The sequence below is a fragment of the Ammospiza nelsoni genome, chromosome 11 (genome assembly GCF_027579445.1).
Source record: "Ammospiza nelsoni isolate bAmmNel1 chromosome 11, bAmmNel1.pri, whole genome shotgun sequence".
In the NCBI taxonomy this organism is placed as follows: domain Eukaryota; kingdom Metazoa; phylum Chordata; class Aves; order Passeriformes; family Passerellidae; genus Ammospiza; species Ammospiza nelsoni.
In genome coordinates this window covers 1,958,064-1,975,268 of record NC_080643.1, presented here as the reverse complement: position 1 = coordinate 1,975,268, position 17,205 = coordinate 1,958,064, and the positions used below count along the sequence as shown (strand labels likewise).

The 17,205-nt window shown below is 43.5% G+C and overlaps 1 protein-coding gene across 1 annotated transcript in view; it reads left to right on the top strand.

The window, feature by feature from the left end:
* The window catches only part of LOC132078237 (contactin-4), a 241,624-nt gene that overhangs the window by 116,673 nt on the left and 107,746 nt on the right, over window positions 1–17,205 (top strand). The gene's annotated exons all lie outside the window — the stretch shown is intronic.

Here is a 17,205-nt window from a genome sequence, read left to right as displayed (position 1 = left end):
TTATTTAGGGGGTGTTTTTTGTGTTCATTTCCATTTGCCGTATTTGGAATCTGCAAAATAGACCCCTGACAGAATTCTGAATATGATAATTGTTTTTATTTGTGAAATAGGGATAATGGGAAGCAGAGCTTCCCTGAGTGTTTTCCCACTTGTTATAGAATAACACTCTCCAAACAACTCATTGCTAAGTAATCTGCATAGAATTTCCCAGGATTTATTCACACTGACTTGGTTTTATTAAGTGTCACAGTCACATTTATTGACCTCTGCTGCATTCCTGAGCAAACTTGAATGCTCTCTTTTCTTTTTTTGGGGATTTGTTGGTGTATTAGGATGGAATATGGAATTTACCCCCTAATGAAAGGCGAGGGAGAGATGCCATCAGTCAGTGGGAGGAGAGAGAACCCAGTGCTTTCCCATGTAAATTATGTGAGCTCTGGAAGGGAGCCAGGCATTCATTTTGTTAAAATGGGGTTTGATAATTGAAACTAATTTAACATCGACCCCATTAAGTTGCATTTTATTGCTCATTTAATCTGCCTGTCTCACGAGCTCCCAGCACTGGGAAGTGGCTTTGGGACGGTTTTGGTTCATCAAAGCTGCAGCCACTCCTGCAGTGGGTGCTGAGGTTGTCCTGTGGGGTCAGCATTGGGGTTGGGGGGTTCAGCTTTGGGGTGGGGTCATTATTGGGGTGGGGGGTTCAGCTTTGGGCAGGTTTGCTGTGGGAAGATGCTCTGTCTGGAAAGCAGCTCATGGATGGTCCCTCAGCACCCCTGCGGCCTGGTAGAGCCTTTCCCTGCAGGATCCTGCATCCCCTGGGCTGCCTGAGAAATTACCCCAGTCCTCCACCAGTGCAGCTCAAAAATCACTGAATGGTTTGGATTGGAAGGGACTTTAAAAATCACCCAGTGCCACCCCTGCCATGGCAGGGACACCTCCCTCTGTCCCAGGTGCTCCAAGGGCCAATGTCCAGCCTGGGCCTGGGCACTGCCAGGGATACAGGGGCAGCATTTTAGAGCATATTTATTGTTTTAGAGCATATTTATTGACTTCTGTCAAAAAATCTCCGTTTAAATCAGCCATTTAAAGGAGCTGGATCCATGAGTTTTTCCTTACTAAGATTCCCACCTTCCCCTGCCCTGCTTCTGCTTTCCTCTGTCTCACTGGTGTCTCTCTATTTCACCACTGCTGCTCGCGACTCATTAAATAATCTCATAATTGGTTCTCAGCCCCTGGGTGCTAATTGCAGCAGGGCCCTGGGTGATGGCTGCACACCCAGAGCTGCGTTTATCCCAAACGGGGAGCAGGAGGAGGAGCAGCTGTGGGGGATGTTTGTTTGTTGGCAAACCCCTTCCCCCGGGGCTGCTGCTGAGGGATGGGGAATTGCTGGGGCTCTGCCCTTGGGAAGGAGCAGCAGAGGAGCTGTAAGAGTGAGCCTGGCTTGCATCAGGGCCCTGGGGACAGGAGCTGCTCCTGGGAATGCTGCAATCCCGACCAGAAGGGCAGGGCAGGTGAAAAGTGCAGCTTCAACCACTGCAGGAATTTGTCCTTGGTGCCCAGCTGGAGCAGGAATTGTTTTGTCTCCCTGCTCTGTGCACAGAGCTCACCATCCCTAATATGAATCCCAGATTCGCGCTCTAAAGCAGCACAGAACCTGAAAAATATAAAAACTGAAACCTGAGGCATCATTCTCACCATGCAATTCCCATCCCTGGGCACACATTCCCCATGGGCAGAGGCTGTTCAGCACTTTGGGAAGGTCAGGAACTGCCCAACAAACCTGAATAAAAGCACAGGAGATGGGAATCTTACCTGGGACTTGAGCAGGAGAAATCTCCACCTTAACCTTGGGATACTGGGAGTTATTCCTGGAATAATAAGAATGTTCCTGGAACAACCATGTCCCTGCAATAATGGTCTGAATGCTGTGGTCCTCCTTCCCTCCTTTTTTATTTTATTTTTTGTTTTTATTTTTTTTATTTTTGGGGGGGGGGTTGTCTGTTTTTGGTTTTTTGGGGGGTTTGTTTGTTTATATTTTTTGTTGTTATTGTTGTTTCTGTAGGGGGTTTTTTTTGTGTGTTTCGTTTGGGCCTTTTGGGGTTTTTTTGGTTGGTTTTTTTTTTTTTTTTTTGCTTGGTTGGTTTTGTTTTGTTTGTTTTTTTGTTGTTCTTGTTTTGGGGTGTTTTTGGTTTTTTGTGGTTTTTTTATTGTTGTTTTTGGGGAGGGTGGTTGTATGTGTTTTTTTTTGGTGGTTTTTTTTTTTTTTTTTTTGTGGGGTTTTTTTTTTTTTTGGAGCAATATCGACTCAAACTTTTCAAGAACCTCCCACAATTTCAGCTTGTTCCTACACACAAACTCATGGCTTGAGACTCAGGTGTGGCTTGCAAAGCGCTGCCTGGGTGTGAAATGTGCTTGTGGCGTGGGTTTTTCTGGGGCGTGCAGCGAATTGTGGCTGTCAGAGCCGAGCAGGATTGATGTGTGCGAGCAGGATTGATGTCTGCTGCCCTGTGAGCTCCCACACCTCGCAGTCAGCACTGCCACTCGCGCCTCCTGCAAGGTGCTGAGCTCTTCCAGAACCCTCCAAACGCCTCTTTTGCTGTGACTTTCTCTAACGTGCCATCCAATTACCGAGAAAACTTCACCGCCCCTTCTTATTTTTAAGCGCAGGCAATCTCTGGCTGTCTGTTGAAAGTATTTAGGGGATGCATGAAAATGCAGCAGTTAGCAAAGGGGCTTGGCATTTAGGAGATGTCATAACAGCTTTTGGTGGTTTTTTAAAGCTCATTTTTGAGGTGTGCCAGCTGATAAAACGTGTCAGTCGCAATCAGTGAGGTGAGGGTTGACAGAAGGATAAATTCCAGCTAGAAAAACCCTTCCCATGCACTGGTTTGTACCTGGGAGCTCCCCTGGCAGAGGAAAAATTTTGAGAAATTTAGAGGAAACAACACCAAATTTAGAGGAAACAACACCAAATTTAGAGGAAGCAACACCAAATTTAGAGGAAGCAACACCAGATTTAGAGGAAACAACACCAAATTTAGAGGAAACAACACCAAATTTTCCACCAGTTGCTCAGTGATGCTGTAGGACACAAAAAAACCCAAACCCTCACTGATATACTTGTCCCTTCCAATCATTGTTTTTTGAGCAAGCGGGAGTTTAAGAACTCTTTTAAGTTGTTCCTGAAGACTTCAGGTCTCATGTAAATTCAGGAGTCACTGCGCAGCTGCCCACAGAGCATTTAAAATAAAAAGAAAAACGGATCAGTGTGAGTGCACAAATGTATTGGCAGCCTTAAAGGAAAAGCAGCTTTGCTAAACCTTGTAAATGTGTCACCAGTGACTCTGGAGATGTGGAATTCTCATCTCGAGCTATCCTCCATTATTAATGCAATCTAAAATATACAATAAAGGCTGCAAGCAAATCCCATATACAGAGTTTAAGTGACAAAAAAACCCTCCTCTGTGAGCAAAATTCTGCATTTCTTTTCAGTATCTATTTCAATGTATAAAGTGCCAGGGTAATGCACCCCTTTCTTTATTAATATAATTTAAAATAGGCAGTAAAGATGCAAAACCCCTCTATATACGGAGTTTAGGAGACAAAAAACCTCCTCTGTGTTTACCAAATGTCTGCCTCCAGTGCACATTTAATTTTTTAACAACTCTTCAATGTTTTGCAGGTTTTTTTTCATGTAAGTTGGATATAATTTTCTATAATAACAACACTTTGCTTTCCAGAAGGTGACCTCAATAGCTGCTTGCTGTACAGGTGTAACCATTACATTCCTTTTCTTTGGAACATATTTTTCATGCTTTTTGCTCTGGATTGTTCTAGATTCCCAGTGTGAACCCAGGAACCAGATTTAGATGACAAAATTCAATGCACAGTCAGAGAAAATGAGTGATTGAGACCCTTTATCAGGGATGGCACACGGACACTAATTATGGTCTCAGCTATTCTGTATCTTAATCAATCCCAGTGATCTTGTTTGTAATTTTTACTCCTCCTGACAAGGAGCTGCTCAAAGAAATAAATTGGCCATCAGTGTAATTTGCTGCTTGGACACAAAAGGCTCCCAGATTAACAGGCTTTTTCCCCCTGGAGAGATCTCCCTCATCCGCTCTTGGCTCGTGTTAATTTTTCCTTTGTCCCTTTTTTGTTTTCTAAGGGGCTCAGGATGTGCAGGCAGCAGCTCCCAGTGTGCCCCAGCACATCCCCGGTTCTCTGGGCTCAGGCAGGGAAATAACTCAGGATTTGTGACCAGAATCGCCTCATATTCCCAAAACCCAGCCTGTTTTGTTTGCTCCTGGCATAAAAACAGAGGCAGTGTTTGAAAACTACTAATGAAACTTGGGAAATCGGGGAACAGAGCAGGGTGCCCGTGGCAAAGGGATCTTGATGAGATCTTCAAAACACCTCGTTTGATTAGTGCTGAAACCAGATCCAGCCCTGCCCCTTTGTTGTGCTACAGGTGGTTTTGAAAACAATTTACAAAGAGGCTTTTTTGTCTTTTTCATGCTGTTAAAGCAAATTGGTATGTAATTAGATTTATATAGTGAATAATCTTATTTGCATATCCAATTAATTCTTCCTGTTTTAATTTGCTAGGGTTGGATTCACATTGGTAGTAAAAAAATAACACTTAAATTATCAAGCATTCAAATTTTCTTCTGCTTTTATTTGTTCAAGGTCTTCCATTAAAATTTGGTTCTGGGCATCATCTTCCTTTTAAAAGCTGTTAAACAACATGGAAAAAGGCCATAAAAAAAACCCAACCCACATAACTTGTGCTGTAAAAACATAAAAGGTGTCTTTAAGCTGGTCAGGGGGAATGCAGTGTGAATTTAGACTTTTCAAGCATCTTTTAATCACAGAATAGTTTGGGTGAGAATGATGCCTCAGGGTTTAGCCTTTATATTTTTCAGGTTCTGTGCTGCTTTAGTGTGTGGGTCTGGGATTCACATCAGGGCATGGTGAGCTCTGTGCACAGAGCAGGGAGACAAAACAATTCCTGCTCCAGCTGGGCACCAAGGACAAATGACCCAAATCTCAGCCCAGAAGCACAAACCCCGTGGGCTGCAGAGAGAAAAACAAGCAGGGTGGGACTGCAGGGCTAAAGCTGGAATGGGACAATGAACTGCAAGGGGCAAATGGAGCAGAACTGATCCCAGGGACAGAGCCCGTGCCCGGCCGTGCATTTTGGGGCCATTTTGGTTCATCTTGGGTTCATTTTGGGGCCATTTAGTCCATCTTGGATTCATTTTTTGACCATTTTGGTTGATCTTGGGTGCAGCCCTGGCTGGGCTCTGGTGCTGCCCAAGGTGGGTCCATGGAGGAGATGCTGTGAATAAATCCCTGCTTTATTCTGTGACTCTGCTCCAGGAATTCCACCCCATCCCCTCCCCACTCTCACAGCCAGGAACTCCTTCCCAGTGTCCCATCCATCCCTGATTCTGGGCATGGATTTTACAGGGACCCAATGATAAATTCAGGAGGCTTTAGCAGAAACGGTGCCAGGGAAAGGGAGATGGACTGAAAATGGATGTTCTCATGTTGGTCCATGGAGCTGCTTCAAAGTGAGCAGAGGACACTGCAGAGGGAGAGGTTAAGAACTGAGAATTAAAACAGCAACGTCTTTAAGAGATTTAATAAACGAGGAAAATGCGTTGCATAATTGTCTTGCAATGGTTTCAAATAGGTCCTAAGGAAAATTGCTTTGAATCCTAATTAGCAACTAATGGTTATTAGCTAAATCCAGTGCCAGGGAAGAAATAAATAGGTGAAATAAATAGGAAGCTATTGCTTCTACCTGCAACCACTGCAGCTGTTGTCCCAGTTTTGGGCTATTTTTACCTAAAAGCTGAAGTGACTGCAGCAGGTCCCGTGCAGGTCCCGGAGAACACCTGGGCTGTGTTGCTGCCAGCCAGGATGAAACACAAATGAGCTGACAATTGGTGACAAAACAATTTCTGTGGATGGTTTTTATCTCCTGAGGAACAACAGCGCTCTTCTGTTGAGTCAGAAAAATAAACGGTGCTGTGTCCCGTGCCCCGAGGAGCTCTCTGTGGTTTGAGGTGGGAATAGGTGTTCAGGTAATGCATTCCCAATCTTTTTCCCTCGGATTCCTCCTCTGCCTGCTTTGTAAACTGCTCTGCACCGAGCTCCAAACTGCTCTTGGCTTCCCAGGGCAGGAAAAGACACTGCATGTCCCAGCGTGTCAGAAAACTCAGGGAAAATGACCTCCAGCTCTCAGGCACTTATTGCAAACCTATTTTAAATTGAATACACAAGCCCAGATAATACAGGCTGTTTGATAAGAAACATTAGAGAAATCCATAACACGAGGCTTTTTATTATGGGTTTATTACATCAATCTCTCCAGTGGGTAATGGAACTTGTAAATATACTCTTATGTAGGAGTCTCCTTGCGGGCTTTTTATTCATGCTGAAGTAAGCACAGCAAACTTATTTGCTGTCAGGGTACATTGAATTTAAGATTAGTATTTATTTTGGTTCTAAAGAGGTTCTGCTTTTGTGAATTGGAGGCTGGAGCAGCTGTAGGAGAGGAGGTGGGAGCTGCAGGGGAGCTTTGGGGGGAAAATGAGTTTTTCCAGGCAAACTGCTGGTCCCTGTATGGGATACAGGGAATGTGCCCATTAAGGGCTGTGGGTCGTGTGCTCAGAGCTCCTTCAGGAGGGAAAACTCACTTTGTTTAAGCAGGAGCTTGCTGTGTGTTCATTGACTAAGCCCAGCAAGATGAAAAATCATCCATGGGATTAGAGAAATATTTAAGGGATACATTGCCAGCATCACAGCACAGTGCAAACATGGGCACGGCGCTCTCTGCACTGTAAACATTTGTTCTTTACTGGGAAAATGCTTTTAATTCTCTTCTAGAGGTAAACAAAGCAATGCTGCTGCAGCAGGAACCCAGCCGGATTTTGCTTACTTGGGAGAAACCAAGGGGACGTTTGTGCTGAGTAAAGAGTCGAGGGAAAGTTCACAGACGAGTTCAAAAAGGAGTTCAAATCGTAGCAAAAACCAAGAACAGCTCACAAGTGTTCAGGTAGATTTGTTGGAGGATGTAGTGGTTAATTGGTGGTTGTCTTAATATAGGGAAAATAATCCTTAATTAGAGGATGATAATTGGACAGACAGACCAGAAGCTTGCTGAGGTGACAGCAAAGTTGGCTTTAACTCAGGATTTTAACAGGATTTTAGGGTTCCCCATCCCTGGCAGTGCCCAAGGCCAGGTTGGACACTGGGGCTGGAGCACCTGGGGCAGTGGGAGGGGTCCCTGCCATGGCAGGGTGGCTCTGGGTGGGTTTAAGGTCCATTCTGGGTGGGTTTAAGGTCCATTCCCACCCAAACCCCACTGAAAAGCAGGAATGATGTTCCTTACACTGCTGCAGAATGAACCAGGTTCAAGTGATGTCTGCATTTCCAACAATTACAAAGTTGTTTTTGTTGGTTTTTTTTTTTTTTTTTTTTTTGCTGTATGAGACAGATTATGAGTGAAGAATGAAGGATGTGTGTGTTTAATTAAGGTCTGAGGGTAACGAATGTGCTTGAGCTATGAAACCACATCTGTGTCAAACCCCCCTAAAGAAACCACCCTCACCTGGCTGGGCACTTCCTTCTGGGCCAGGGCAGCTCCTAAAATGCACCAGCAGAAAGATCAGCACTAATTTTGCTGTCTCTTCTCTCATGTGTTAATTGCATGTTATCATCTCCATCTCTTGCATTTTAAAAAGTCAGTTTTTAAGAAAGTTGTTCTCATGTATTTGTGTTTGTTTTTATGATTTTATGTATGTTTTCGTGCCTTTATATTTGTTTTCTTGTCTTTATGTATATTTGTCTTCATGTATTTTTGGTTATTTTCATGTCTTCATGTTTGCTTCCATGTTTTATGTGTTTGTTTTCATATCTTCATGTATGTTTCTTTTCATATCTTTGTTTTTCATATCTTTATATGTGTTTGTTTGTATGACTGTTTCATGTCTTTATGTTCATTTTGATGTCTTTCTGTATGTTTGTTGTCATAATTTTATGTTTGTTTCCATGAATTTATATATGTTTTCATGTCTTTATGTATGTTTCTTTTCATGTCTTTGTTTATTTTCATCTTTATAATTTTCATATCTTTCTGTATGTTTGTTTTCATGCCTTTATACTTGTTTTCATGTGTTTCTCTTTGTTTTCATGTCTTTCTGTATGATTGTGTTCATCTCTCTCTATGTTTGTTTTCATCTCCTCTTTGTTTTCACGTCTTTGTTTTCATCTTTCTGTATGATTGTTTTCATCTCTTTCTCTAAGTTTATTTTCATGTCTTTATGTTTATTTTCATGTCTTCATGTTTATTTTAATGCCTTTCTGTTTGTTTTCGTGTCTTGGAGCTGCTTTTGGGCCCTTCCTCAGCGCTCTTACAAACCCCCCTGCAGCCACAGCGCTGATGGTGCTGAAACTCTCAGCAGTGATGCCTTGAGCAGGAAAAAGGAAGGAATTTTGTGGCTTTGAATTCTTGCTGCTCACAGAGCAAGGCCCTGCCCAGGCAGCAGAGATCCATAAAGAGTAATTCCCTGGTTAATTCCTGTGCCTGCACTTTTCTCCTTATGGAGCATGCTGCTGTGCTTGCTGCAGAGAAGTTAAAGCCCAAGCTCTCTGTCCCAGATAAAAGGCTGCTCACAGAAATTCTTATTTGTCTTTGAGGCTTCTTAAAAAATGGAAAAAAAAAAAAAAAAAAAGGGTTTCATAGTGTGTTCTCAATCCAGTGTAATCCTTAATTTTCAAAACACAGCCTTATTTTTTTCTTTTTTGGAATTGTAATGAAAAAATTGCTGAAGCAGTGCACATTATTTCGATTACCCATTAAGCCTTCTCTGCTCTAGAATGAAATTACATGATTTTAGTTAATTTTCTTGCTTTTAACTTCTGACTTGTAATTTACCAAAAGAGAAAAACAATCCACTACAACTTCTCTGGTCTCCCATTACTCCCAAAACAAGTAATCCAAGTCAGCTCCTATTTTGGCATCTTTCTCATATTTTGGACTTTTTATACAGGAGTAACATTTAGTTTGTACCATAGTTCTGATCTGTGACTTCCATAAGGCTTCAACATTATATTGGCTTGGTATAAACAGGCTTTGCATAGTGAGAGATTTATTTCACTTTATTTCATTTCATGTTGATCATATCAACACAGTAAACCATAATTTCTTGGTGAACAATGAAATAAAATTGGGTTTTAATTATAAAGTAATAGGCCGTGATCAGATGAAGGAAATCCATGTGATCCCCCTCAATTTAGCTCTTGCCTTGCTCTCCTCATCGATATTGAATTTGAATTTTGCATAATGTTGCATCTCAGTGCTCTCTAGGTGAGGAACCAAAGTCTTCATAAGTAAAGAAAAATTAAAGTAAAGAAAAGTAAAGAAAAATTAAATCTTTACCCTTGGGAAAGAAAAGTAAAGAAAAATTAAATTTTACCCTTGGGAAAGGCTCTATTGGGAAATTGAGGCTCGTGGATGTCACAGAATCATGGAATTGTTGAGGCTGGAAAAGCCCTCAGAGAGTGCAGTCATTCCCCAGCACTGCCAAACCCACCTGCAGCCCTGTCCCCAAATGTCACATTCACCCTCCAGGGATGGTGCCTCCCCTGCAGAGCCTGTTCCAGGGCCTGACCACCCTTTCAGTGAAGACATTTGCCCAAATATCCCATCCAAACCTGCCTGAAACTTAAGGCCATTCCCTCGTGTTACATTAAAAACCCTTTTTCCAGGAGCAGCTTTCTCCCGGTATTGAAACACCACAAAAAGGAGCTTCTCATCCCAAATCTGAGCTGGGCAGGGCAGTTTGAAATGGACCCAACCGTTCCCTGGAGGTGAATTCTGTCTCTGGGACATCCCCATGGTGCTGCTCTTTAGAGGTGAGCCGGGAGGGTGTGAAAGCTCCTCCTGCTCGTGTGACACCAGGGGGAAGAAAGGCTCTGCTGACAAATGCCATCCCTCTGAGCAGGCTTGGGGAGTGCTAAATTGCAGTGCCAGAAGTCGTAAGTCAGGGTTTTGACAGCTATTGCTGATACCTTTTCCCTGCTGCGTTGCTTGAAAGTTCATAACATTTGAAGAAATTAAAAGGATGCATGTTATCTGTGGGCAGGCTGTTCAACCTGCACTCCTGGCTGCTTCTTTGATGCTTTGCTCGTTGAACTCTGAGAACTTGATTTGAACCTGCCTCAGTTTGGCATTTTGATGTTAATTTTAAGGCTGGGTTTGTGTGTCTGTGTTTGCATGGAGGGTCTGGTTGCTCTGCAGGGGTGACCCAGCAGAAAATGGGGATAAATGACCAGAAAAATGGGGATAAATGGGGATAAATGACCATTAAAATGGGGATAAATGGGGATAAATGACCGGGATAAATGGGGATAAATGACCAGAAAAATGGGGATAAATGGTGATTTTAGGGTTGGGGAGTGCCCGTATTGGGGTGGCCAGTGCTGGTGTGTGCCAGCTTCCAAAGCCACAGCAGGAACCCTCTGTTCTCTAATTCCCACTGGGTACTGGGATTGGCTTTTATTCCTGCCCTGCTGAGGGTTGCAGAAACGTTTTGAAAAACAGCAATGAAAAAAATTGAAGGGCAACTCCTCAAATGTGCCCTGAATTGGAGCAATTCCAGCTACTCCAACAGAGTTACAGGAGTGAGAGCAGCTGAGCTGCCAGCCCAGTGCCCAACAGCAGACTTCCAATGCCTTAAATCCATTTATGGCACAGAAGCACCTGCAGATTGCAGCCTTGGATCCTGTTTACAGCATTGTTAAACATCTTCTTGCTTTAGCAGCAGTGAGAAGTGAGGGAGGTTTTCCTGTCCTGGGTCAGCATTGGGGTGTGCAGTGCCTGGCAAGGAAGGGCTCGGATTCTCAATTCCTCCTCCATCTGGGGAACCCAGAAAATATTGGGGGTGAATATTCAGAATTCAGAATATTGGGCGAATTCTCTGTCTGGGGAACCCACCTGAGGCCCTGGTAATTCCATCTGCTTATTCACAAATATTTGAGAGGTGAATCCGTGGCCTGAGCTGCTCTGTAAATAGCTGGATGAAAAGCTGGCAGGGATCAGCTCTCCTCTGACAGAGGCTGATGTACTTAAAGCAGGAGGGAGAAAAGAGGCTTCACCTTGAAGCCAAGCACAGAGAGCTCCCTTCACCTTGAAGCTTTCTGCAGGGTTTGGCTCCTCAATCAAGGCAGAGCCCGGACACATTGCCAGAGTTGTCTTTGTTTTTGCAGCAATAGATGAGACAGAGATTATAGGTTATTGCCCCAGGGACTTGTCTTTTCTAAGGCTTGGGGATTTTAAAGGAAAGAGGTTTTTCTTCACTGTATAACTCTGCCTGTCTGCTGCTGGGGTGGGGAGGATGGCATTTGTTAACCTGGCTTTTACACACCTTGCTGATTATTTCAGGGATTCAAATCAATTGAAGTCCAGGGAGGTGTTGTGGAAAGGAAATATGTGGCTTTAAAATATGTGCACGTAACCAACTAGTTCTGCTTTTTAATATATCCGCTTTACAGTCCCTGGCATACTCAAGACAGCTGAAAGTTTTACAATAATGATGTGTGTTCTTGGCAGACTGCAATTATATCAGCACCTTAGATTTTACTAATAAATCAATAGATAATTAGCACAGGCCTTGGAAACATTTCTGTTCCCAAGTAGCCCTATGCAAGAATGTCCAGCACTGCACCATTAGCACTGCATTCATCTGATTTTTGCTATTGTTTTATACTCACAGCTCTGATATTGTCCTCAACAGGGCACTGTGAGTTCCTCTGTGTATTTTCCTGCTCTTTATTTTCCTCCTCTGTTTATTTTCCTGCTCTGGGCTGCGGTGATTCAGGGAAGAGGCTGTTGGTGAAGAAATTTGTAATTTTCTGCAGTACTGGAGCAATGTGCTTTTGTGGGACACTGAAGGGGATATGTGTGATTTTAATCAGGTTGTTTACTTGCTAAGAGAACTCAAATTTCATCCTGGTAAATGAGGGTTTTGTTGGAGGACAGGTCACCTTGTGGTGTGGTGGGAATGGCCTCTCCCAGCAGTCTGGAGCCAGGCGAGGAGGCCCAGGGAATATTCACATTTATGTGTATGGTATTCACACGTGAATATCCACATTTGTGTCTATGGTATCCACATATGAATATCCACATTTGTGCCTATGGTATCCATATTTGTTTCTATGGTATCCACATGTGAATATCCACATTTGTGTGTAGGGATATCCACATTTGTGTCTGTGATATCCACACAGAAATATCCACATCTGTGTCTATGATATCCACATGTGAATATCCACATTTGTGTGTAGGATATCCACATGTGAATATCCACATTTGTGTGTATGATATCCACATGTGAATATCCATATTTTTGTGTAGGATATCCACATTTGTGTCTATGGTATCCATATGTGAATATCCACTTTTGTATGTAGGATATCCACATGTGAATATCCACATTTGTGTGTAGAATATCCACATGTGAATATCCACATTTGTGTGTATGATATCCACATATGAATATCCACATTTGTGTGTAGGATATCCACATTTGTGCCTATGGTATCCATATTTGTTTCTATGGTATCCACATGTGAATATCCACATTTGTGTGTAGGGATATCCATATTTGTGTCTATGGTATCCACACAGAAATATCCACATCTGTGTCTGTGATATCCACATGTGAATATCCACATTTGTGTGTATGGTATCCACATGTGAATATCCACATTTGTGTGTAGGATATCCACATGTGAATATCCACATTTGTGTCTATGGTATCCACATGTGAATATCCACATTTGTGTGTAGGATATCCACACAGAAATATCCACATTTGTGTGTAGGATATCCACATGTGAATATCCACATTTGTTGTAGGATATCCACATGGAAATATCCACATTTGTCTGTTGCACACCTGTAGGTGCCACAAAAGAAGCCCAGTCTTGTGTCAAGGAGCTGTCCCCAAAGATGCAGAGCTGCAAGTGGAAAACACCACTTCATTCACTTTTAAAATATCTGGGTTTTAGCTTTTCTTTGAACAGGAAGCACCTTTAGTGTGTCTTGTTCATTGAGCAGTCTCCAGAATTAGTCGCAGCAGTTCTGTACGGTGTGAAATATTCTCCGTTTGAATTTCGAAGCCAAGTGCAGTTGCTGTTAACAGGAGTGATGGGTAAGAAGGAAGGAGTGAGCCATCCAGTGGAGCCCTTTGCTGCTCAGGAGGATGGAGTGCAGTGCTCGCCTTGAGAGCAGGCTGCTGTGGCAATCAGCCGTGCCCTTGAGCTGTCCCATCCATTCCACTCCCACTTCTCTGGAGAGCTGCTCTTCCCAAGGTGCAGCTTTGTCTCAAAGAAATGCCAGCTTGTAGCAGTGTGTGCAAACAGCCCAGCACACAGAGCAGGGAGCAATTCCCTCAGCAGCAAACAAGGAAAGCATTTCTCTCATTTACCCTGGATGTACTCCAAGAATTCTCGGTTCAGTTTAGTTATTATCTTTCCCTACGGTGTGGAATATTCAATTAAACTTTCTCTCAAATTGGCCATAACTTTCAATGGAAATTAAAACAGTTCTATTTAGGTACCAGGATCTGTCACCAGGCTTAATGTTCAGAGAGAATAGCAATGGTTCCACCTGTTTGGTGTGAATTAACCTCAGCTGACATTGCTCACGTTTCAATTCCTCAAAAGCAGGGGAGGCTGACAGCATTCAACATCCAACTGCATGTGCTGGCTCTAAGCTTTGGGGTACTGTGGGGACACAGCAAATACACCCTTCATTTGGAATCTATTCAATTAATCCAGCTTTTTTTTTTTTTTTTTTTTTTTAAATAGGTTTTGTAATTCACTAGGGGGAAAAAATATATATTGAGCAGAATGTTCTTTGAAATGATCTCTCACTTTCCATCCAGCACCATATGGACACACACCTCCTTCTGTGGTTAAAATACTTCTTTTATTGTCAAAGCCACTGAAATTTCCTAGACCCTGCCTCTGACTGAAAGAAACACACTTCTGTCAGAGGAGGCAGACCCAGAGCAGGAGTACATTTGTTTTATCTGACAAGGAGGGGGAAAAATGCTTTTTTGGAAGCCAATCTTGTTTGCAGGTTGTCTTAAGCTGAGGGCGGCTCGTGTTCGTTCTGGGTTAGCTCATTTAAGAAATGTAGCTCAGAAAAATAAAATCTGCCCCTGGGAGTGTCCCACCAGTTAGTTTGGCTGGGAAAGTTATTTATTTTATTGTCCTGGGGCGGTGGGAAATGTGTGAGGAGTGGCAGCAGCTGCTGAATGGTGTAAAAGGGAGCTGGACCAAAATACCTGGGCGCTTTCAGGTGTGTGCACACAGATATGCATTGCTTCTTGTTATTTCTTGATGAAATGACCAAAAAAGAGTCTATTAGACACAATCTGATGAGAAGGGTGAGGGAAAAAGCCTCTGAGCACAGCAAAGAGCCTCCTGCTGGCATCAGTGCCTTCTGTGGATTGAGCTGCTCGCAGTGCTCACCCCTGATAAGCCAAAAATGTGTTATCAGTGGGGGAGTGCCAGTCCCTGGACATTGCTGCGACAGAAAGAAAGTTACCACTTTGAGTTTATTAAAAAAGTGTAGAATTTGCATTTCAGAGCTATCCAAACAGCAAAACTTTGCTCCCACAAAAGCAGACACTTCAGTGGAGCAAAAGCCTTTGGCTGTGCTGACAATGAACATCTGAGCAACACAACTTAGTCAAAAATGGGCTTTTTCTGGGGCAGGCACTCGTAGTTTCCTGTCTGCAAGAATCTAGATGGCAGCTTGTTTTATTTATTAGTGACTCTTTAGTGCTCTGTGAGGCAAATCCTCCTCCTGTGGCAGGTTCTGTGGCTCAGCCCTTATCGCCCAGTGGTGGGATCTGGGCTGCAGAGATTTCAATCACACATTAAGGCTGCAGCAAAGCAGCTCCACAGGCTGAAGATTAAATAGTTTGGACTTGCTTATCTTGGTTATACACAGGCAGCAATAAGAGGAAGAAGAAAGGCACTCAAAATCATTTTATCTAGCCGGTGTTGTGAGGTTTTTGCTGCTCCTCTGCTCCCCTGGCAGGCTGCAGCTGCTCTCAGAGCTTCTCCCTCTGCTTGAAAATCACACCAGGGTTTTTCCTTTTGCTGCCCAACAGGAAGGGCAGGCATTTTTTGCCATATAAAAGCTGAATGTTGAACGGTGTCAGCAGCAGGTGGAATATTTGGAAGTGTTTTAATTTGATCTTTCATGAGCTTCCACCTGAGCTTGGGTAAATTGAGTTATTCAGTGGAAAAATCAGCGGGTTTTGTGACTATTTCTACCTTTAGTTCTCTGTCTTGAGTCTGTGTTTTTTAAGTTGTTAATTGCCCAGTAATTAATGGCACAGACAGGACGGGGTGGTTCAGCTCATTAACCCTTGAAGAGCAGGGTGCTGCAGGTTCACCTGTGCTCCTGCAGCCAGGTGATGTCCTGCAGGTGTGGGGACGCCTTTGGACCCTCGGGTTTGTTCCCGTTTCCCACCTCAAGTACCTGAACCGTTCACTTTTAATGCAGGCTGTGTTTTCCTGGGATGGGAGGAGGACCAAAGTGAGAACTTGGGTGTGATGTGATATAAATTGACATTCTCTAATTGAAATAACAGCAGGTGACAGCGCAGAGAGGGGTGTGAGGCAGGTGGCAGAGGCAATCACACACATCCCTGAGTCAGCACGCCCTAACTGGATTATCTGGGATGCTCGTGCCACCATCAGGCTCTGTGCTCCTGGGATTTGAGGCATCTCTTACACAGGACCTGGGCACTTGTGCATTTTCCACTGAGAAAACCGGATACATTCAAATATATTTTAAATCTCTTGCTTTCCAAGCCACCATACAGTTCTCAGAGCTATAATCCTTATGGGCCAGGCTATAATATTCTTTCTTAGGGTCAATGAGGCTGCTCAGAGAGTGCAGGGTCTCAGGAACAAGTTTGGATGCCATAATCCAGTCCCTTGTGCTTTGTGGCTGTTATTATCTTTTCCCACCAGCAGCACGAGTTGCACACAGGTGTAATTTAAAGCTGGAGATGATGTGAAATGTGTTTTGAATAATGGATGAGTTTCAGTCAGGTATCGTTAGCATATAATTAAAAATAAAGATAAATACAAGGCCTGTGACTGTGCTTGTGGTGGGGACAGGGGGAGAGGTGATTCCTTTCTAATCTTCCTGGCACAGTCTCTGTGAAATACTGTGGAGATGAATTTGCTCCCCCTGAGTGAAGGGCTGTTGTTCTGTCCTTGGTAAATCCAGCTATTTCCCAGGGTCAGCCAATATCAGGGTTATTCCCATTCATTCTCACCTTCCTTCCATCTGGAAAATCCATCATCTTCTGTTCACTCTTTTTATTCCTCTATATGTTTTGTACATCCCATCATCTCTAAATGTTATTTATTCATTTTTCCCTGACCTCCCATACCCACAAATTTCCTGTATCCCCATCTGGGTGGGCTTCCAGCAGCCTGAGTGAAGTGAATTCTGTGCTCACATCCCTGCAAGTCCCTGCACACTGAAAGAACAGAGTCTGCAGGGCAGCAAAAGATTGGGAAATGATTAAAAAATGTTAAATCAAGGTTCCTTCCAGTCCCTATCTGACTGTGAGCACTCCCAGCGTGTCCTCACTTGCTCTGAACTTGGAGGAGCAGCCAGACACTGACACTGATGAGAGGAAAAGGCTCAGTGAAATCAGGATAGCTGATCTTTTCAGGCAGGAAAAGTTGGTTTCTTTTGTGTTCTGTGGAGATGAAGGTGATACAAACAGGATGGAGAGCAGGGAGTTGAGTCAGAGCTTTCTGTGGGTGTTTGGAGCAGTGTCAGTGAATTCCCTGAAATTCTGCAGAGCGGTGGGCAGGGAAGGGCTGCGCCTCAGGGATGGGGCTGTGAGCAGCTCCCAGCTCTGAGAGAGGATAAATTGATAAGGTGAAGTGCTTGAGGAGAGAGGAAAGGAGAAAGGGAGGACTTAACAGCTCAAAAACTCAGAGTGTATTTATAAAGTGAAGGAGGAAAGTCAGCTCAAGGGAGGCTACCGTCAGTAATCACCAACCTCAGAGTGCTGGGAAATGACTCCTGAGCCCTTTGAAGGTCGTGTCAGCTCGTTTTGCCCAAATATTTTCCCTCTCCTG